The 23,233-nt window shown below is 49.8% G+C and overlaps 1 protein-coding gene and 2 long non-coding RNA genes across 3 annotated transcripts in view; 2 read left to right on the top strand and 1 right to left on the bottom strand.

Annotated features, from left to right (window-relative positions):
• LOC106995573 (uncharacterized) overlaps positions 1-1,364 on the top strand; it is a 131,566-nt gene extending 130,202 nt beyond the window's left edge. The window contains exon 6 of the long non-coding RNA XR_013409420.1: positions 212-1,364. This is a non-coding gene — a long non-coding RNA (uncharacterized LOC106995573). The remainder of the gene's footprint in view (positions 1-211) is intronic.
• The window catches only part of LOC106995887 (disco-interacting protein 2 homolog C-like), a 202,880-nt gene that overhangs the window by 31,457 nt on the left and 148,190 nt on the right, over positions 1-23,233 (bottom strand). The window contains exon 3 of the mRNA XM_077978911.1: positions 1,688-1,766. The gene's annotated coding sequence lies outside the window, so the exon portion shown is untranslated. The remainder of the gene's footprint in view (positions 1-1,687; positions 1,767-23,233) is intronic.
• Positions 2,739-12,447, top strand: LOC144336963 (uncharacterized). Its single transcript, XR_013409433.1, has 3 exons — positions 2,739-3,807; positions 9,587-9,758; positions 11,036-12,447. It is a non-coding gene; the product is annotated as an uncharacterized LOC144336963 (long non-coding RNA).

The following is a 23,233-nucleotide window of genomic DNA, read 5'->3' as shown; positions in this document are numbered from 1 at the left end:
ATTCCAGGCTTTGGCCTTTTCTTATTTCTACCTCTTACCAAGAAAGAAACCTGGGTCCTGTAACACTCAATATATTCACTGATTTATTAAACTTATTTGCTTAAGCCTGGAGATACAGAAATGCTTTCAGAATTGCTATCTAATACCACTGTGAAAAATCTATCGAGTTCAGTGCTCATTTGTAATTATTTTTTCATTGTTTTTTTGGAAGGGAGAGAGTACAAAGTATACACAGTGAAATGTTCAGATCTTGAGTACACTTGGCGCATTACGATAAATGGAAATTTATTACCCGAATCAAATCTTTTGCGTCAAAGTTCCCACAAGTCCCCTCCCAGCCCTCAAGAGACAGCCACTGTTCATTCTCGAGGAGTGTTCTTGGTGCTCTTCCATCGCCCGAGACTCGCATAGATTCTCCATCGTCACATGGACTCCACGGCGTGGTGTTCACTCTCTGCTCAATTCAAGGCTCCTGGAACTCATCCCCGTTGTCTGTTTTGGTTTCAGTATTTTGTACGTTTTTCCTGATGGGAACTAGGACAATGTATGAATATATCAGAATTTGCTCATGTTTCTCCAGATGAGAGAGATTTATGTTGTTTCCAGTTCTTGGCTCTGACAATTTACTCTGGAGATAATGTGCATTCTTTTACAAGGACACACATTTTCAGCTCTCCTTGGTGAACGTCTACAGCGTACCTGCTGGGCCATATGGTAAGTGTACATATTTTAAAGAAACTGCCACAGTTTGCTGAAGTGGCTGTGCCATTTTAAGTCTCCATCAGTCTGAGATCCAGTCTGTCTTATCTTCACCAGCACCTGCTACTGTCCTCCCTTCTCCAGTCTTGTGAAGGGGAACCTTGTGGGTTTAAGTTGTACTTACCCAATGACTCCCTGGTGAGCACCTTTCACGGGCCACTGGGCATCTGTATACATCTGTTGCGAAGTGTCCATCTTGCATGCTTGCAAAATTCACACCATTTCTGGTTGTTTGTACATTTCCTAAAATATTCTAAATAAGGCCCTATGTCTTCTGTACATCGAGCATCTCCCTGCTTCCAAGTCTTTATGCCTTTTAGTTCTCCTGACTCACTTCACGGACGAGGGCCCCAGTGCGCACCATGCGAACCTGAACCACTGAGAATGGCCATGCTCCCGACACCCCTGACTATGGGCAGAGCTCCCCCGGCTGCCACCACCGAGGAGGGGGGTCAGCTCTGGTTTTTCAGGAGTGGCCTTTATCAAATGGAGAAAGTTCCCTTCTGTTCCTGATGTGGTAGGAAATTCGTATAAGGACTATTAAATTTCAACAGATGTTTTTCAGTGTCTACCGAGAGGGTAAAATAAATGGGTTTTCTGCTTTATTTTTTGTTAATGTGGTGAATTACATTGATTTTTGAATGATAAGCCAAAATGTACAATGCAAAACTACAGATCATGAGAACAAACTCTAAGTGTTCATGGTATTCTTATATCCCTTTTACATATTTCTGGGTTTGATTTAGTAAGAATTTGTTCAAAGCTTTGGCATCTGTATGTCAACAAGAGTGAAAGGCGTGAGATTTTGCCTCGCATGCAAACTAACAAAGGGAGCCAGCACCAGCCCAATGCACTGACGGAGCCGGGACATTTCCGGGCCAGAAACAAAGGGCTTGTCACACACAGTGGGGCAGCAGGACCCACTCACCCCTGTCGATATTCAGGATCACACCGTGGGGCAGCGGGACCCACTCGCCCCCGTCAATACTCAGCAACGTCCTGTATCCCTGTACAAAGACAAGATGTTATTTAGGCAAAACAAAATTAATGATCATGTAAAGAACCGCTTACATTTTTCTCTTCTGAGAAAATTTGTCTTTAGCAACCATGGCTCTCAAGGCACTCACTTGCACATTATACATAATACTGCTTGTGGCCAAAGTCATGGTACCTTCCTATTCTTAAATAATTTACCAAGAGTTCTGAAAGGCGAGTATTTTAAAGAGAAAAGTGGTATGTGGGTTACCCAGGCTAAGAAGTGAGTTAGCCGGACAATTCTTGTGAAATATGTGCTTTTTCTAATTAGAAAATCTGAGAACAAGGTAACAGTGTGAGTCTGTTATCTCCACGAAGGAGTGAAATGGGTGCTGGGAAATTGAAGGAGCTTCAGAACGGGAATCTCACAACCTCAAATGGGGAGACCGGCAATTGGGAAAGCAGTCGCTCTGATTCATGGAGTTTTCGGAGATTCACGTCCACTCCGTGCTGCATTTGAGCGACTTTTCTTCTTGTGATGTGGACACGACAGAAGAGAGGTCCCACGTGGACATTCGGCATTTGTGAGGATCTGGCATCATGACTCACTTCCATAGATTTAACATGTTTATGTATAAATTACAATGGCTCAACTGTATAAAAACTGATAGCAGTTATAGATCAATTCCCTCATTTCTCACTTGGGCCACACTTCCTGTTTCTGCAAGAACATATCGCTTGGCTAGAAGACACGAGGTTGACATTGAAAGGAAAAAGGACCTTGTATAAAAATGATGCAGAGAATTCTTCTCAAAGGCCACTGGGACACACACTTTGTTGGTGACCAGCTGTCTACCGGCACAGCAGCGAGACAGACAGAGCTCCATGCGTGAGCAGTCACAGCTCCCGTGACCCACACCAAGACCCCCAGGGTGACGACAGGCCAACCAGCAGCCTTGGAACGTACACTTCCTTCCTGAAATAGCTTCCTGAGAGACAACAAACAGTGATAATTGCAGGCATTTCTATGACTGGGAAGCAAGAAACCCTCCCAATCCTGTTCCTTCTACACCACACCCAGAACAGGCGTACACCCGGTGTAGAAAGCTCCCAAGGCCTGAACAGATCATTCGAATCTAATTCAGACTGACCTAATCTCTGCAGTGCAGTCCTACAAACAGACTTTCCAAAAGTTACCAAACCACTACCTCAAACCTCATGCTTTCTCTGCTTCGAAAGAGGACATGCGGCTCGGTTTATACAGCCACCAGCACACACACAGGGTATTATCTTATTGCCCGCCCTTCAGTGCCAAGAAGAATCCTGCGGTCTCTCACAGTAAAAACAAAACCACAGCCACCACAACCCAGCTTTTCAGGTTGCAGGGAGTTTTACAGCCTCTTTCTATGTCGTCTTCCTTTTTGCCCCAAACTGGATATTCTTTTTACTTTCTCCTTATTTCCTGAATATAATTTGATGAATATAATCAAAGTGCTTGTGTTAGAAGCAACTGTACTTAAAAAGAATTGAAAGAACTACATCAAAATATTAAGAGTAGCCATTTCAGGGTGACAAGAGAACAATATATTGTTTTTGTTCATTATTTTCAACATTTGCAAAGTTTTTTGCCTTGAGTGTAGTCACTTTTGCAACCAGAGGTTACAGTGCTTGATGGAATGAGGCCATGAAGCACACACACCACCGAGTTTCTAACACAGAGCAATCTGTGAGGAAGGATGGAGACACAGGAAAGGTTCATTTTAAAGCAATGCAGGCGTTTTCTTTATAAAGGCAAAAGACATTTTTTAAAGTGTTTGCATCATACACAAGTCTGCTAAATTTGGTCAAAAAACAGAGAAAACAGTAACAGAAGAACACTTTAGCCCACAAGGAGACCAGCACACCCAGCTCGAGACCACTCCAGATGAGGAGTGGAGAGTGGTTTCCTCACAGCTGACCCACAGGATCGGGTAACACAAGCAGAAGGGAAACATGGGGACCACAGAGACATCAGACTGTGGACTTCATAGCAAGAGACAGCAACACAAACTAGCGGAGTAATTAAAAACTATGGTAAAAAGAGGTCCACATTCTATTTTAACCTGAAATCAGTGGCACGGAGACCACCACACCACCCTGCAGTTGCCTCCTCCCTCCCCCACACACAGCAGCCTCCTGGGACAACATCCTACTTCCAACTTGCAGTTGCCTCCCGTCCCACCCCCCCCCAGTGGCCCCCTACGACAACATCGTACTTCCACCCTGCAGCTGCCTCCCATCCCCAACACACAGCAGCCTCCTGGGACAACCTCCTACTTGCCGGCCACAGCCTGGAGCCCCCAAAGCATGGAGGGGCTTAGCGAGCCACACAGCATTCCCCCTTCACACCTGGGAAGTCAGCCCCTCACTGAAGTGGGTCCTGCGCCCACCAGCTGTGCACGATCAGAGGTGTGAGGTTATGGACCTGGTCACCAACTGTGCAGAGAGGCGTGAGGTCATGGAATTAGTCGCCCGTTGTGCACGATCAGAGGTGTGCAAGGTTCCAGACCTGGTCACCCGCTATGCACAATCAGAGGTGTGAGGTGATGGACCCGGTCACCCGCTGGGTATGAATAGAGGTGTGGGTGGTTAGTGACCTGGTCACCAGCTCTGCACAATCAGAGCCATGCGAAGTTACGGACCTGGTCACCAGCTGCACCCAATCAGAAGCTTTTGAGGTTAGGGACCTGGTCACCTGCTGTGCACAGAAGTGTGAGGTTATGGACCTCGTCACCTGCTGTGCATGATCAGAGGTGGGACAGGTTAGGGACCATGTGCGTGGTGATGGACCTGATCAGCAGCCAAGACTCCTGACATTTCCAGTGTCACCCCAGCTTCTTTCAAAACTGGAAAAGTCAGATATTTCCCAAAAGCTTGTCCATCTTTGAAAACGATATGCGTGTGCACAGGTGATACCGATGACTGAAGATTGAAGTTTAGAGCATTCCAGCCCCATGCCCATGTCCCATCCCATCTGCAAAAACTTGAGCACAAACATCTCCCTCTCTGAAGCTCCCTGAACCCTGTGGCAGGCCTGAGACTCAGGTCCAGTGTCCTGTCAGTTACACTGAACAAAATGTAATTCAACACTGGCCATGGGCCCTGTGCTTTAAAAACCACATATAAATCTCCCAAAGAACTACAATCTATGAAAGCTTTCATGGCTAGTATTTTAGGAAGACTGATCAGTCTTGACGTAAATCAAAGCCGACACTGCCCAAATTCACTCTGACCCGAGCTTCGTGCACAGGCAGCCATCGCCTGGCCGTCAGGGTGACCAGCAGCCTGGGCACAGACAGGACCAGCGCCGGTCCCTCCCTGCACCTTAAGGGGGCTTCTGAGCTGCTGTCCATGATCAGTGATGGTGACGCCCAGAGCAGCTTTCCGGGAAAGCAGTAAACCTTTCAGGTCCTCACCTCACGAGGATGGCCATGTATAAATCAACCACCTTTGTTACTGCCCTGCCATTCTCAAAGAGGGGATGGGTTAAACTTCTTTATCCACATGCCCAACACAAGGCACACCTGCTCCAGCACGAGGCTCATCTACTCAATCCCGGGAAACTCACACAACCCACAATCAGAGGCCGCACACAATCAGAGGCCGCGCACAATCCGAGACTGAGCACAATCAGAGACCACACACAATCAGAGGCTGCACAGAGACCACACACAATCAGAGGCTGCACAGAGACCACACACAATCAGAGACCACACACAGAGACCCACACAATCAGAGGCCACAAAGAGGCCAGAGGCCACAATCAGAGACTATACACAATCACAGGATGTGCACAATCAGAGGCCATGCACAGTCTCTGCAACCTCATCAGAAACTGTTTCTCACCATTCACCTGAGGCCACCAAGTTTAAATGAGAGGCCCAGGTTTTAAAAGACAGCAGGAGTTCTCTGAAGGCAAACTCCGTGCATTCCACCATCAGCACCATTTGTGCCTGTCACGGTCAGGAAGAACCACAACCACGTCTCGGTGCCCTTGCAGTGCAGGGCGCTGCGTTTCTCCCCCTTTCCAAACCCGCGGCGGCTCCTGGCGACCCAGCGCCTCTGCTCAGCCACACGCCCCCAAGGCCTTCCTCCCTCACCCCACAGGGGAGCTCCCGCAGCCGGGCTATCTGGCTCATCACTCCGATTCAGTCACTTACACCCTCATTCCAGGCTGAAAATCTCTTCTGAAAATATCCAAATCTTACCCACGTCAGGCTCCATCTTTTCCCCAGAGCTCCTCATCCCCTCCAGAGCAGCAGCCCTGGTGCCCGTGCAGCCGGGGCCTGTGGGCAGATCCGTGGGCTCAGAATGCCCAGCCCCTCAGCCCCTCTGTGTGTCCCCTTACTCCCTGCTCCCTGGCGTTAATGCCCTCCGTCTTCGATTTCCTGATAGGCAAAAGGGGGTTAATTCTAAGAGTGCTAACCGAACTGGATCACTTAACACCATGTCGGGCCCAGAATACCCCTTGATCAATGACAGGTATTGCTGCGCTCTTACCATTGCGCTGGGTCCAGGTTTCCTGTGAGCCCTTTAGGCTCTTTGCCGTAAAGGCCACTCAATGGTCCTGTGCAAGCCTGTCTGTGGCAGATGGACAGGTGAGTGGCCGATGCACACGTGTGATGCTGAATGGGATCGTGCAAAGCTGGCCCGGCGTATTGTGGTCAACGTAAGAAAAAAGTCGCCCATGCTTGCTTGCTGCTGCCCTGCGGTGTCCACAAGGAGCCGCTTAAAGGCAACTGCGCCGCACCTATCTTCTTGGAAGGAGACGGCAAGACCAGACTGGCTGGAGCTGGGAAGTTGTGCGCTACAGATCAGGGCTGCGTAACCCAGGGAAGGCATCACTCGAAACACGTGCTGGAGGGCAGCCAATCCGACCCGACCGTCCACCTCCAGGGTCAGCCATGGGGCTCCACTTGATGTGTCATCCTGATCACCCCTCACAGAGCAAATGAGCCTTTGACTTCAGCCTGTCCTAGGTACAACACTGACTCCCACCTCCCACGTCCTGAACCAGCCTGTTCCGGGGATTGCTGTGGAGGTAGAGGAGCAGGCCCAAGACATCTAGTGGCATTTCCTGGCAAGGACACTCACCATGCTCGACCATAAAACTCGGGTCAACTGGTTTTTCGGAGGGACTGTAATTTACTTGTGGCACGCATGGATACTGATTGACCCAGGGAGGGGCACGGAGGAGGCTGAAGGAAAACCCATGGTGACTGCGCCAGGCATTCCCGCACACACCGACATCTTCAGACTGGGGCGGCGTCCTAGTCTTACAATCAAACCGAAAGCCCAGAGAAACTAGGGACCTTGTCCAAGACCAGCAACAGGTATGTGGGCAGCTGGGATTCAACTAAGTCCTTTCCTGGATCCACCCGCGCTGCTCCCTGCCCCCACTCCCACCACCCCGCCATGGCCCCCGATAGACACAGCAGGTCTGAACATCAGGCACCCCGCACGCAGAGTACGGAGCAGAGCCGGCTTCCGCAGTGGGATCTCACACACATCCCACTCCCCTTCTTGCCGAATGCCTCGGGACTCTGTGCGGTCAAGTCTGCAGATGTGGCCTCACTCTGCGCTAGGAGATCTGGGTGGCCGGCAACGTTTTGCAGAGTGCTCCTCCAGACGGGGCTCGTCGGCTGATCCATGAGACACAGGACACCCGAGAGAAGGGCCGACAAACCCCACAAAGTCGCTCCCAACATGGAGAGGACAGGACCACAGCGGGGCTCTCGCAGTCCACGCTTTGGACAGGTCTTGCTGCAAACTGTGGTGCTCGTCAGGCGCGAGGAAGTTTCCCAGGGCAGGAGCTCTAAGTGACACAGCAAAAGCGACACAGGCGATGCAGCAGAATGTACTTCAGCTCAGGGCTCAGGAACCACGGGGTGCAGCATGGCCTGCAGCAAACCAGACACATCAGAAGCCAATGTCCCACCTTTTACATTCAGTGACATTGAACGGAGGGAGTTATATGTAGCAATCATCTTCCTGGGGGACCCGTACAGCACGCATGACCACCGACACTGACCACGAGTCCTTCTTAGGTCCTGGGGGCTACCCCACTTTACACGCACGGTTCCATGCACAAATCTACGCGTGGCAGTTGTTAGCCCCAGCTTAGAGATGAGGAAAACGCTGCTGGAAAAGCTAAGTGAGAAAATCAGACTTCAGCACACCTGCCATCTCCAAGACCACTACTACTCTATGTGCTAGGGTCTCAAGGGTTGGGTGTGTGGCATTTTAAGTGACTAATTGTAGGTGGTTTTCTTCTCTCCTACACCTGTTTAGCCTGAACGTGCACGTACATGCTCTGCTGCAGGGGCACTGCCATATGTAGACCAGCAATACTCTTTCCTGCCTCGGGTTCTCGTCACTGCCTTCCGGAAAATCTCACCTGCTTTACAGCCAAGCCAGGTAGGCCTGGTCAGCCGCACAGTGAAACTCCTGCAGTGTCAGAGCTAAGTGCTGACTGAGACTTTAACGGCGAAGACAGTGGAGTAATGGGGATAAACTGAGCAAAACTGTATTGTAACGCAGATGAACGTCTAGAAGCAAAAGAAACGGACACCCCTGAGAGCAGGCGACTGTCTCTTACTATGATGTTAATAGCAGCTTGCTGTTTCCAGTGTCTCCGTGTGCCAGGGTTTCCAGTCAGCGTTTGTGTTTATCTGCTCTTGGGCTACCTGATCAAACCTCTGCAGAGATCAGGGATATCTAAATTGACCCAGTATCTGCAGGCTGGCTGCTCAGAGGCCGTGGTGTGGAACGGCCAGGACATCGCTTAGCCATACGGGGCACAAGCATGTCACTTGCCACTCCTGTCTTTCTGTTTCATCAAACCCTCTTTTCTCCTGAATATTGACCATAGCAAAGTCATTAGCCTTTGAGATGCATTTGAAACATCAACTTGCTTTGTTCAAGAGGTTTAAGACACACGTAAGTCTTTCTTGCCATGCTCAACACACACAGCCGGCCGTTTCGGAAGTCAGTGTTTCTGGAACAAAAGCCTCGGCCTGCCCCAGTGAACATTCACAATGAGCACACTGTCGCAAGGCTGCTTGGCCAACCAGCAGGGGGCAGGAGAGAGCTGCAGGGGCCACGTGGGGTCCCTGCAAAGGCGCCTCACTCCCTCAAATCAAGAGCGGTGCCTCCTGCCAATCCAGCGGCTTCCTCCAAGGGGAAGAGGCCTCTTCAGCTGCTACTGCACTGATTTCAGACGGCTCAGCCAATGGGGCAACAGATTCAACAGAGTTCTATGTTGTTTAAGGAAAACTTCTGTTACCAGGCAACCTTAGTACCATATTCAACGTAAAATAACCAACAACATTGTTTCCAAAACAACATGCTACTAGTGCCTAATCCTTCAATGCTGCTTAAACACGGAAAAGTATGAGGAAAAAAGAGCATGGCACTTACTTCTTAAAAAATAACACCTCTTCCAGGTTATTTTTACCCCTATCATAAAGACTTAGAACTGTGGATTCCCTACAGGAACGTGGAGTGGGGGTGGATCCCCACGCTGACCCAGCCTCACCCCAGGTCAGTCTTCCCCCCCACCACGGGGTTCACACCTCTCCAGGCCCTGTCACCTCATCAAGGAAAGGTGGCGTCTCTGAGCTCTCTTCGCAGGAAGCACCCGAACGGGAGCTAGAGACACAGACACACCCACAACTGCTTTGAAATCCTGAACATATTTAAGGACTTCATTATTAGCTTTTTAAAACTGTAAGAACAAAGTGACCCTGGTTTTAACCTCTCTGCCACAATAACACCATGTCCATCTGTCTTTTACTGTTTGTTCCTTCTCCAGCAGCCGCTGCCTGGCTGGCCGACTGCAGAAGAACAGCCTCTGGTACCCCTGGGAAGCCCTCGGTAAAAGCGTGAACACCACGATCACGTCTCAGGACGCCGCACATGTTAGGGTCGCCCACAGACCGCCATTCCCAGTGCCTAGAAGGCACTGAACAGGCCTCCTGCTCTTTGTAAATGTCAACTTTCCTAAGCTAAGTTGTGTTGAAAATTTTTAACTGCAGTCCACACGTACTTCTTTGTGTCTTGTTTTTATCCTAGAGGAATATTTTTATGGAAAATTAAGCTTGCAAGGTTGAAGGATTTTCTGAAAGTCGACTCCTAATCCTGGAAGAAAAAAAAAAATGGGCCAAATGTGGTGCTCACGCCTGTAATCCCAGCAGTTTCGGAGGTTGAGGCCAGGAGATTGCTTGAGCCCAGGAGCTCGAGACCAGCCTGGAAAATATGGCAAAACCCTGTCTCTACTAAAAATACTACTACTACTACTACTACTAATAATAATAATAAAGCTGGGCGTGGTGACGTGTGTCCAGTCACAGCTACTCAGGAAGCTGAAGTGGGAGGATCACCTGAGCCCAGGAGGTGAAGGCTGCAGTCAGCCAAGATTTGCATCACTGCACTCCAGCTTGGGCGACAGAGTGAGACACCGTCTCAAAAAAACAAAAAGCAAAAACAACTGTAAAATCATTATAGAAGGGAGCTGGCCAGGCACAGTGGCTCACACCTGTAATCCCAGCAATTTGGGAGGTCGAGGTGGGCAGATCACCTGAGGTCAGGAGTTTGAGACCAGCCTGGACACTATGGCAAAACCCCATCTCTAATAAAAATACAAAAATTAGTGGGGCATGGTGGTGGGTACCTGTAATCCCAACTACTGGGGAGGCTGAGGCAGGAGAATCACTTCAACCCCGGAGGCGGAAGTTGCAGTGGGCCGAGATTGCATCACTGCACTCCAGCCTGGGCAACAAGAGCGAGAGTCCATTTCAAAAAATAAAAATAAAAAGGAAGGGAGCTAATGTTTTTCATTTAAGGGAAGGGAGAAGAACATCCAGTATTTATACCTCTCAAGCACACATCTCCAGTGGTGTCCTAAAGTATTCAAGATACACATTCCTACAAATATAGCTCAAAACTACTCACCAAGTTACATGCTAAAAGCACATGCATTGTAAGAATGCTACATTATATTTTTTGAGCATCTGTATCCAATATTTTAGCATACTGGCAGTTTTCCCTTCAGGTGCTGTATGCCTAAATTATTACATGTTTAGTCATTCATTTTAGAATTTATCACTTGCTTTAGGCAATAAACATAAGCTACTAAATTAATGACTTGGGGGAAAAGTTACTAAGTTAACTTGGAAGTTAAACTTTGCAAACTGAATTTGTTGGACCTCATTCAAGCTAGATGATCAGTTTTTTAAATTGTTTCCTGTGTGTTTCCCTCGAGGATAGAAATAGCTTCACTCTCATCCACTGTGCACACTGCAGCCCGCGCCTCTCGTCCACTGCGCCACACTGCAGCCTGCAATTCACCCTGTGCCAGGCTTTCCACACCGTACCTGAAAGTCACTAAGTATAACCAAGAAGGAAATGAAAAGCAGATAAATGACCTCCACCCCCACATCCAGCATGCAAATGTTAAACATTCATCAAAGTAAAACCAAAAACCCATGTTAGCTCACGATTGTAACTGGTAGAGTTATGTGCATGGCAATTTTAAAAGTCTAGTTAAGTAAAAACCTAATTGAGACTCTCAAGAAAGACATCTGCAAAGATTGACAGTGAGGAGAGGACTTCACTCTGCATCCAGCCTGTTCTGGAAGCCACGGCCAAATGCCAGGTTGTATAGATCCGAAAAGCAGGAAAAAACAAGTGTTGAAAGGTGTACAGTCTCAGCAATGTACAAATTCGATGTAGGATGCTCAGAAACCTTGAATTTCCAATCAGGAAACAGCAACATGAGCAAGTTTCCCAGCAGTGCCCACTTTCTACCTACGGCACGTGTAACAGTTACGCTGGCCACCTCCGGGGGGACAGAGGCTTCCTGGTCACATTCGCTCTGGCAGCCACACAGCTGGCCCTGCCAAACACCTGTCTAATACTGAGGAACCACTCTCTCCCTGGGCTTTGCTCACTCTAGCCAGGAGAGCATATTTACAGAGTACTTTACTGAGTCCTCGTTCAATGCGTCAAGCTTGTTGAAGGCAGGGCAACCCCATTCCTGGCCCAATTAAGTGAACTGAGCAGAGGAAATGCCTCCAGTTGGACGGCACTCAGTCACAACAGCAGTGGCCACTGTTCACAGGGCGCTGGCTTCGTGCCGAGAACAGTTACAAGCGTCTTCTCTCTGTCCGAGGAATGTGCACTGCAACCCTGTGGGGCCGTTTGCAACGTCCACCAGAGTTCTGAGGCAGCCAAGTCCAGGCTGTCCGTGGGCCTTGCCACGTGGCCGTCCACGTCCCCTGCAGATCAGACCTCACTGCAGGGACCACGGGTTCCAGGGCTGCCTTGAGGCACATGCTCCCTTCACCACCTCCTCCTGGCCCCTGACATCAACCCTCACCACTGCTGCCAACACTTGATTTTCTCATGGCTCCTGAGGGGCCTGTTCTGCCCTTCCCTGCTCCCTGCGTCCGGCTTGGAGGGTACCCACATCAACGCCAACGCTCACGTAATCACCAACCTTTCCACGGGGCTTGATGCCTAGGAGTCTCAATATCAGAAAGTCAGATTCCTGTGCTTGTTGGAGAATTTCTTCCCATTGTACAAGTGAAGGAGATAAAATTCTAGGTGCCTGCAATAACCTCATTTCCACAACGAAGCAACTTCAGTAGTAGCACAAAAAAAAAAAAAAAAAAAGCTTTTTTTTTTTTAAACTTCTTTTATACAAGCTAAATACAATTTAGTTTTTACATCCACGTTCTCATCAGCTCCCACCTGGTGAGCAGGCAAATAGTAATTTTCAAAGAAACAAATTGTTGCATAATTTTAACACTTAGCATTATCACTATTAAGCAAGAATTATCCCAAAAATACATGATGATCTTGTTCTCACGTTCAAAAATTGATTGTCACACAGTGAAATAACACTTAATGCAAAGGAAAGTTTCTTTTCAGGTATCTGTTCTGGAAAAGAAAAAAGATTTCTGGCAAAGAGATAAACATTAATTATGTAACAATCCAAAATGCCTCTGGGAAAAATGATGTCATCCAATTAGTTCTTTGAAGTGTTACAAATGCAGCTGAGTTTTAATAGTAATTTCTCCATAATTATCAAAAGAGTCTTTAAAAATCTTAGTGCTGAAATAACTATAAATGGATATAATACGCAAAGCAGAAGAGTTAACATTTGGGGTAGATTTTGGCCCATATTTTTAACATATGCATAGTTATTCACCTAGTTGAAGCTTATCCCTCTCCTCCTAGGCTCTTCAAGACTGATTTTCAAACATAGACTGGCTTTTGGTACATGAAGGCAGCTTTAAAAGATGTCAGGATCAGGCCGGGCACAGTGGCTCAAGCCTGTAATCCCAGTATTTTAGGAGGGCAAGGTGGGCCGATCATTTGAGGCAAGGAGTTCGAGACCAGCCTGACCAATATGGCAAAACCCAGCCTATATTAAACATTTTTGTAATTAGCCAAGCATGGTGGCACACACCTATAATCCCAGCTACTTGGGAGGCTGAGGCAGGGAGAACTGCTTGAAGCCAGGAGGCGGAGGTTGCAGTGAGCCAAGATCGCACCACTGCACTCCAGCTTGGGCGACAAAGAGAGACGGTCTCAAACTAGAACTTAGCCCTCAGGAAAAGCATTGAGCACCCCCCACCCAAACCAACCCAAGGAATCACATGGCGATGGTTATCATCTGATTTCGACAAATAAAGTTCTGTTCTCCCCTCTGAACACAATGGTAAACACCTGCCATCAGCCCACAGAAACTCCCAGGACCCAGTAACACTGGACTAGCAAGATCAATGGGCCACGTATGCAGGGTTCAGCAGCAGAAAGTCATGGCACCGAGAATGGTGTGTGCTCAAACCAGATTCCTTGCTGTCGGGGTAAAGGGGCTTCCCGGGAAAATCTAGTCCAGTGGGATGGTTTCCACGTCCACCATGAGGAGGAAATGGGGGGTTTCCTGAGGGCACTGACAGGACCTGGGTCTCTGCCCCTTTGTCCTCTGTCCTGTTATGGGATGAGGGTGGGCTGAAGGCAGGTTTCCCCTACATCTTCCGGGAAGGAGAGATGGAGCTGACACGTGGACGACGCTTTTTCCAAAACATTCCCATGTTTATAACCTGTTATCAACCTGTTTTCCCTGGAGATCAGTGAAGCAGCATCATTGACTCTCTTCCATTAGGGACAACCCGGTGTTACGGGAGGCAGGAGACGACATGCGAGCTGGTCTGGGTCAGTCACTTGTGTCTGGTCCCCAGCGTGCTCATCTATCAAATGGGCGGCCCCACAGACCAGTGACTTTGAACCAGAGTTCCATGGAGGTTGCCCAAGGACAGGGAGGGGGAAGAGGGGGAAGAGGAGGGAGGAGGAAAGGGAGGAAGGAAGGAAGAAGGGGAGGAAGGAAGGAAGAAGGGGAGAGGAAGGAAGGAAGAAGGGGAGAGGAAGGAAGGAAGAAGGGGAGAGGAAGGAAGGAAGAAGGGGAGAGGTAGGAAGGAAGAAGGGGAGAGGAAGGAAGGAAGAAGGGGAGAGGAAGGAAGAAAGAAGGGGAGAGGAAGGAAGGAAGAAGGGAAGGGGAAGGAAGAAGGGGAGGGGGCGGAAGAGGAGTGTGGAGGGAGGAGTGTGGAGGGAGGAGTGTGGAGGGAGCACTGTGGAGGGAGCAGTGTGGAAGGAGGAGCAGAAGGGGGGTTCTCTGAGGAGGAGGGCCAAGTTTTTGAGGTGTCTTGGAGTCAGAGGTGGCAGTGGCTTGGGCTCTAGGCCCTCTGTTGCATAGTTTTAGGCTTTAACTATTTATATTTGTGGACTCTTTAAAAGATTTAATTTGAAGGAAACCGGAGTTGGGGATACCTTGCTTCTAAAACACAATTTCTCAAGCCTGAGACTAAGTGCTAGGCATTGCTCATTCTGTTACAATCATTTCCTCCTATTTAAAATCAGCCACACACCCCCAATCTCCCTTCAGGGCAAACACCTTTTCCGAGGATCTCAAACAGCAGAGCGAGCGGCCCGTGACCCCAGCCGTGGGCACGAGGAGCGAAGAGGAGACGTGTGGAGAGGGCTGCTGATGACATGAGAGGTAGAGGCCCGGCACCTCCCTGCAGGGGTTGTGCTCCTCCAGGCCTAAAGGACATCCTCGCCTCTGGGGTGAACAAGCAGCACAAACTATCAACACTTATTCCAAAAGAACAGGAAGAAAATTCAAACGAAGTTAATACAGTTACCCCAACACAACACTGCAGCAGCCCAGAAACAGGAGGGCCATTGAGCCTGAGGTGGGCGGTTCCAATAGCAGGACAGCGACGTTGGCATTAGGGCTTTTCGGCAAAGAAAAAAAAAAAAAAAAGACACAAAAGGTAACATGGGCCACCCATTATTTCCTGCCAGTGGAAAGACACCCACAGGCCCCCAGATGCCAACGGCCCCTTGGGAACGAGCTCACGCAGCACTTCAGGTCTTCGCACGAGCAGGCACGTGGTGTCCTCAGTACCCCCGCCTGTGACACACACACCACACTTGACTCCCATACCTGAGGGTCCAGGGGAATGGCGGGAAGTTCTCGGGGGACCGGGCATCCTGTGAGGGCGCTGCATGACTATGTACCTCAGAGGGGTCCCCGGGCAGCTGCTCTCTCTCTCCAAAGGATGAACTGGATCCTGACCACACCCAGATTGTGCTGGCCTCCAAGCCGAGCGCCAACATCTCACATCCAAAGGGATGCACAGATGTCTGCTGCACGTGGAGCCCAAGTCCCTCGCAGAGCTCAGGACGAACCCAGTGTCCAGGCCTGGGGCCATCACCAGCCAGGAGAGGTGTCCGGGGCAATTCCCAGCGATGGCCACAAGAAGAAACAACTCAGGACAAAGCCAGTGTCCAGGCCCAGGGCCGTCACCAGCCAGGAGAGGCGTCCGGGGCATTTCCCAGCGATGGCCATGGGAAGTAACAACTCAGGCCCATCAGGGCTTCCTCACTATGCGGGTGTTAGAAGTAGAGACAGAGGTCCAGGTCTAGTGGCACAAACAGCGACGGATCCATGGAAATGCGGGCGTGGCCCCTCCATCCCAACAGCCTGCATGGCTACTCCATTCTGCTCCCATCACACACATCCCCACACAGCCAAGCCCCTTCTCCTTTCCCCCACTGGATTCATCAAATCAAACCTCGCTGTCCTTGGAAAATGTACCATTAATTTACTTACTGCTCAGTAAAAAAGCACACTTCCAGTTAACATGACACCCCCGCTACGATAGAACAGCCTTAATTCAGACATGACGCAGAGGAACAGAGGGAGGAGGGGTCGAGGGCCGTCCTGGAAACGGCAGCTGTTTTCTGGGGAAAGTCTCCCTCCCACCCGAGCCCGACACTCGAGCCACACTATCCCCATGGTGTCTGAAAACTCCATGAAGACAGGGTCACTCTGACCCCTTCACACCCACAACGCCAAAGAGGAGCAGGTGTTCAGGAAAAGTCTCCTGCTAGTGCTGAAGACAGGAATAATCCCTCGTGGTGCCCAGAATGTCAGGAGAAAACAAGGCACCATGTGGACGCCTTCCAGGTGAATTCTGGAATGACTCTGCCGAATGCCAGTCATCCTTTTACAGAACAAAACCAATACCGGAAAACATGTGTCGCCAGCAGAGAGATGGTCCTTTTGATGGCTTACAAACACACCTACGTTACGCTGAATTTATCTCAAGCCACCCTCTCTGTGCTAATGTAAAAAGTCTCCTTTATTAACCAGTAGCCTTTTTCATCTGGTGCTTTATTAACAAGCAAGACGGTCCTGTAACACTCAGGCATTGTTGAAAACGTCAAATGGAAGCCTAGAATCCTCTTCCGTGCAGCTTCACTGCAAAGTACTTTGACGTGAGCCAAATCATGCTATTCCTACATCTCCACAGGAAACTCAAGGCTTCATCAAGGAAACGCAGCATCATTTCTGCTAGGCACAGAAATTGGTGGGGTGGGCATGGGGTTGAGGGAACATTACATAGAAAGCACAACGCGATAATCACCTGTATGAGAGCCACACTGGCCGGCAAGCCCCGGTCGGCTCGGTCTCTACACAGTCACAGACGTGAGGCCTGGAGGGCAGACACCTGGCACTGCTGACTACCCCAAGGTCGTGGCCTCTGCCCCTTCTCTGCTGCTCATCAGCTCCAAGCTTCTGGCAACACCGCCTGCTGCCCCCACTGCCTCATCGACTCTTCGTGAAAAGCAAATGTTGCCAGGATAGCTTATGAGTACATTTGCCAGGAAAGCAGCTCCGATTGATGCTGAAACCCCGTTCTCACACCCCTGGCAGCTCCCTTGCCCCCGATGTGCACATGCTTGCAGCTCTGACCTTGCTCAGTGTCCACACAGGCTCTGTCCACTGGAGAGCCAAAGGCAGACTCAATGTTGAGTCAGAAATACACAAAGAGGGTGACGGTTACAAACTGCCTGCCTGCCCCTCAAAACACAGGTTGAAATCCTCAGCCTCAATGTGATGCTGTCAGGTGGTCTTTGGGAGGTAATGAGTTCCCGAGGCTGGAGACGACCCTTGAATGGGATTTGTGCCTCAGAAAGGGGCCCAGCAAATTCCTCACCCTCCCATTGTGTCAGGGCCAGAGAGAAGGTGTGTGCCAACCAGGAAAGAGCCCACACCAGAATTCACCCGTGCGGCACCCTGATCCTGCCTTGCAGCCGCTAGAACTGTGAGAAACAAATTCCTGTTGTTCATAAGCCGCTCAGTCAATGGTGTTTCGTTACAGCAGCCTGAGCTGCCTGAGATGACGATGCTCACCGCCCTACAGAAACGGCTACTCCCCTCTCCCAGAAAGAGGGGTTTAATTAAAATCCCTGTCTCTCCTCGCGGCCACCACAGATCTCACTCCCCCACCCTGTAAGCCAGCAATTGTTAGGATTAAAGGAAAATGAGGATCGTTTTAGACCAGCCCCTCCATATCGGTCTGAAGCCTGTAACTTTGCCCACTTCCACGGTGGCCGTGTCACTGCATTGCCCATGTCAGCTCTGTGTCTGCACTGGGTCCCAGGCTCTGCACAGACTCCTCTAGCTGCCCATCAGCACTGCCATTTCCCCTTCTGCTTTGCAGGTTGTCCTTCAATATCCAACCCCCACCCCTCTGCAACCCAAGGCCTTCCGATCCAGGCATTCGGGGTGGGCTCAGCCATGTACTGCCGTCCTTGACTCAAGTAAACCAGGCCCAAGGCGTTGGCACCAATGATCTACTGGCTGTGGGGTCTGCACAGCTACTAGCTGCCCCAGCCACACCACAGCCCGGGAGGGGAGGCAGAGGAACCTGTGAAGTTGCCAACAGCCATATGGGAACAGGGGCCCCTGGGATGAGGAGGATGCCATGGAAGGAAATTCAGAGAAAGAAAGAGCCCCAAGGCTGGACGGGTCATGCCCAAAGCCTACACTGCTGAATTTTCCAGGTTTCTGAACTCAATCGCTGACCCACACAGCACATGTTTCCTGAGTGCTGACCCCGCGTGGCATTGGATACGGCAATAAAGTAGGACCCCCACCTCCCCCTTCCCCGACACATACACAGGGCCTCCGTCCTGGCGGGAATTCAGGCCTGGGGGCCCAGTTGGCACCGCGAGCCAGGGAAGGGGGCCATTTCAGACGGATAGTGGGTGCAGCCTTGCCAAAGCCCAGCAGTCACCTGCACTGCCACAGCCAGGCTGAGTCCAGATCAGCCGCACAGAAACCTGACCCTCTCAAGGGCACGCCTGAGCTCATTAGGGACAGACACCGTCTCCTGCTTATCTCCAACACTTTCTCTGCATGTCTAGTTACATACGGACGACGCAGTCTCGGAAGCACAGCTGTGACTCTGGAGACAGATCCCAGGCCTCCCCCTGCTCCTCTCCGTGGTGCCATTGATGGGGAGGGGCCGGTATGGCCGCGAGGTCCCATACCCACAGCCACCCTGCCACGGAGACGCAGGCCTTCGACGATTATTTCTGCCAAAGAACCCTGCTGCGTCTTGGAGCACACCATGGTGGGCGGGAAGCTCCACCCGGAGAAACAGCAATACTTCTCCCCAGAGCCAACGGAGGGCACCCCCCACCCTGCATTCAGCAGATTACTTACATTCTGGAAAACATCTGGGTTAATAGGGAACAGTAAAATGAAAAGGACACACTAGAAAGGTTAGAAGGCTGTGTGAAGTCTCAGGAGGTCCAAAGGTTTCTTAACCAAGACTGCTGCGGTCAACGAGCTTACAGGGAAAGTTTCCACACGGGCCTTCAACAAGCAACGCTCAGCAGGGAGGAGCCACGTTCTGGGCAGAACCTCAGAACAAGAACATCGGACACCACAAAGTCACATCAGAGCCAACAGCAACTGAAATACAGCGCTCTCCTAAGACGTGTGCGTCACCTGCAGAAAGTCACCACACATTAAGATGGGGGAAGAAAAGGATAAGGTTAGAAACAAATTTGAAGTAATTTCTGCATACGTAAAATTTCTACATCCACTGGTTTTCTTTCTGGGAGTAACAACTTTTACATGAGATGCACATCCCCGTTGGAAGGAGTTTGGGTTTTCCGTGGGCAGAGTCAAGGGCTCTCCAAGAAATGTGAACCTTTTCTCACTCACTGAGCCGCGTGCCCTGAGGCCGTCCTGGCCTGTCTGAGCCCCTCCCTGGCTCTGCCTCCAGCCAGCTCCTTCCAGCACTCACCCCGCTGCTCCCAGAGCCTGCACTGGCCCAGGATCTCCTCTTCTGCTGCTGTCAATCTTCCACTTTAGGGTAAATAAGTTGGAAACTAGAAAGTTATAAGACCCCTTAGCTTTTTAAAAATTTGTCTTCTCAGAAAACAATACTAATTCTACTTCCATGGTTTAATATGTTGCCCCCATCTGCATGTTCATGGATATGTGTTTTTATATATTTTTAAATCAGTACTTATAAAAGCATGCACTGTTGCTACATTCAGTTCAATTACATTTGATGTAAGAAGTTTTAATTTCAGTGAATTCAGGCACTCAAAATTTAAGCCCTCTGACATCTATTAATCAAATGGGAAAATGACAGGTAGATATTACAAAAATCAAGAGAAGTGTTTAATGTAAATCCTGCACTTTCAAATATTTCCACAAATGTAATGTATACATTAGTACATAACCTTGAGCATTTTCACAACTCTTTGCACTCAAATTCCATTCTTAACTTTTATAGATAAATCGACATCCATATGTGATTTTAAGCAGCTCAAACATCAGCTCTTAAAAACAATCAGAAATGTTGCGGGCAAATCCCACCGAGCAGCAAATAACGGAACTGTACCCAACAACCCAGGTACCTCCCCTGAGGCATCTGGAACTTGAGCATTACAAGCAGCCTTTGGTTTCTGAGGCACCCGAGAGTGGGGACTCCCAACTCCCCAAGTCTAAGAAGGCCTCAGCGTTAAGGAAAACTGGTCAAAAAGTCATCCCTGCCGGCTCCCTGCACCACGGGCTCCTCCCTGCCTGCCCTCAGCCACGTGCTTACAAGATCTCACTTCCTCTCTGTCCCGCAAAGCCTGACTCCTGATTCCAGCCCTGCCGCTTACTGGGATGTGGCCATGGACGTCAACTGCACCTGTAAGGGGAGAAGCTGGTCAGGATACAGGATCCTGGCCATCCTGGCAGTGCTCAAGCTGATACTGTAACTTGGTAGTGAGTTACTTAATGCAAAGGTTTAACTTTGAAAAATTTAGATACGTGTATTCTAAAAGGGAAATTCTGAACGTAGAACACAGGCCACACCCTCACACTGATGTTGTCTGGCCAGCACTTTTTTGTTTGCCTTTTCAATAGACGTTTTTAAAAGCAGTTTTCGGTTCATAGCAAAATCAAGAGGAAAGTACAGAGAGTCCTCACATATCCTTTCCCAGCACAGGCACAGCCTCCATCATTCTCCTGCCCTCACCAGACCAGCATGTCTGTACGACCGACAGACCCGCATCAACACGGCACCACCACCCACAGTCCACAGCTCACACGAGGACTCGGCCTGCTGCTGCTCACTCTGTGGGTTTCACAGACGTGGAACGGCATGGATCCCCCATGAAAGCCCCACCTGGAGTTGCTGCCCCACCCTACACACCCCCTATGCTCCTCCCATTCATCTCTCCCCTCCCCAACCCCTGACAGCCGCTGATTGTTTTAGTTTCCACAGCTTTGCCTTTTCCAGACTGTCCTGTGGTTGGACTCAGACAGCAGGCAGCCTTTCCAGATTGGAGTCTCACTTAGCAACATGCGTTTATGATCCTTCTGTGTCTTTTCATGGCTTAGGGGTCCAGTTCTTTTTAGTGCTGAATAATATCCCAGTATCTGACATACCACAGTTTATCCATTCACCTACTGAAGGGCATCTTGGTTGCTTTCTGGTTTTGGCAATTATAAAGCTGCTGTCAATGTCTGTGTGCACATTTCCGCATGGAAGTAAACTTTCAGCTCCTCCGAGTAAACGTCCAGGACTGTGACTGCTTCTGTGGTCGGAGAGCTTAGTTCCACGGAAAACCGCCATGCTGCCTCCCACAGGAGCTGCCCCACTTCCCCCAGCGATGAGTGAGGGTCCTGATGCCCACACACCCACCAGCACGTGGTGGTGTCGGAGTTCAGGTTTTGGCCAGGCCGATGGGTGCACAGTGACGCCTCGCCCTATGACATAAGACGCGGGCCATCTTTCCACGTGTAGATTTGCCATCTGTGTATCTTCTTTGTTGGGGTATCTGTCCAGGTCTTTGGTCCATTTTTAATTAGGTTGTTCATTTTCTTGTTGAGTTTTGAGAGTTCCTTGCACGGTTTGGATAACAGCCTTTCTCAGATGAGTCTTTTACAGATGCGTTCTCCCCGTCTGTGGCCTCCCCTCTCATGCTCCTGAGACACTGTTTTTTATTTTAAAAAACACTTCAGACAGAAGATGGACCTCCCAGCCCACCACGGTTCTCAGTTTGGCTGTGGTCACCACCCTCCCAGCCATGGTTCCCACCTTTTCACGATCTGCTGGTCCTATGGGCATCAACCCATACCAAGTCCCTAACATATCTCCAATGATTGCAACGTCAAAGCCGGCAGTTTGCAGGTAGGAAGGAGCTGATGGAGGCCGGAGCAGAATGTGAAGGCCAGCGGATTCATCCCTCGGGGACCGGCAGGCCTCTCAGATATCTCCCTGGGTCACCTCCCAAATGAAGTACCTGCTTTGGCCGCGAGCAGGAAGCAGGACCTGGCCCAGATCTCAGCATATTTGACCTGGCACGGCATTTACAGGTGAGCCTCCATAACCGGAAACTCGACTCTCTGGGGAGAATGCATTTTCATTATCAAGGCTTTTAGGCTTTTAATTAAGAAACCAAAGAGCAGTGACTGGAGTGAGGATGCAGGGACTCTGGGTGACCCACACGCTCGTTTCCACCTGGCACGAAGGACCCTGGAGTGAGGGTGCAGTGCCTGCTCTGAGTCACCAGCACACTCATCATTTCTACATAAAGAACCCTGTGAGCCTGTCCCAGGACTTTTTAGCCTAGACCTAAAAATTCACAGCTCAGGAAACCTTCATCATTTTAGGAACCTGAGGGGTGGGCCAGGGGGATCTCACAGAGTGTGGTGCTGTCTATGGGGTCAGCAAAGTACAGCTGGGGCTTCCCGCAAGCACTTCAGGGAGGCCGTGCACTGGCCCGAGGCTGGTTCCGCCTCCTATCCTCGGTTCTCATGCCCAACCGTGAGGGGAGCCCCCCGCTTCAGGAGCGGTCCCTGGCTCCAGGCCCTAACGTCCATGTCCAGGCCCCTGGTAGGGCAGCTTCTACCCCAGGGAGGCTGGGACTGGAGACAGCCTGGAGCTCTAGGCAATCCTGGCAACCACATGTTTCCCGAAGTGGCTGCAGATAAACTCCTGCTTCCAAAACCTGGCACGGGCTGTGTGAGGCCTGGAACGCGGGAGGCGCGTTTCCAGGGTCCCTGCTCACATACAAAAGCAAGGCTAAGAGCAGATAAATTATTTAATTACCCTCTCATGGTTATCAAGTCAAGTCATAGTCTCTTAGACTTATGTGTGACTAGAAGTATACACATTATGGAAGTGTATATAAATGTGAATACAGATATGCTTATTTTCCTTTTATATACCTTACATATATGTGTATACGTGCATATGTATAAAAGATGGAAGAAAAAACCATACTTAAGATTTCAAATCTCAGTCACAAAGATCTCAGAAGCAAATTATTATTCTTTAACAAAGATGTAACATTTTACATTCTTACAAACAAAACGTTCTCTATTAGCATTTTATTTTAAAAACTAAGAATGCATTGCACTCTCTCAGTTTCAATTTTTAACTCAGCTCACAAAGGTCCCTGTACAAAGACCTCAGTGCCACCGCAAGGATGGCGGTGGTCACACCTGTGTCCATTTATCCTCTCTACATCTAGCTCCTCTCCCTGAGGCAACAGCACCTCCGAAGTCACAGCCTGGCCTCCCATC

This window comes from Macaca mulatta, chromosome 19 (assembly GCF_049350105.2).
Source record: "Macaca mulatta isolate MMU2019108-1 chromosome 19, T2T-MMU8v2.0, whole genome shotgun sequence".
Taxonomy (NCBI): domain Eukaryota; kingdom Metazoa; phylum Chordata; class Mammalia; order Primates; family Cercopithecidae; genus Macaca; species Macaca mulatta.
Note: the sequence above shows the minus strand (reverse complement) of the source record. Positions and strands in the feature narration are given on the sequence as shown.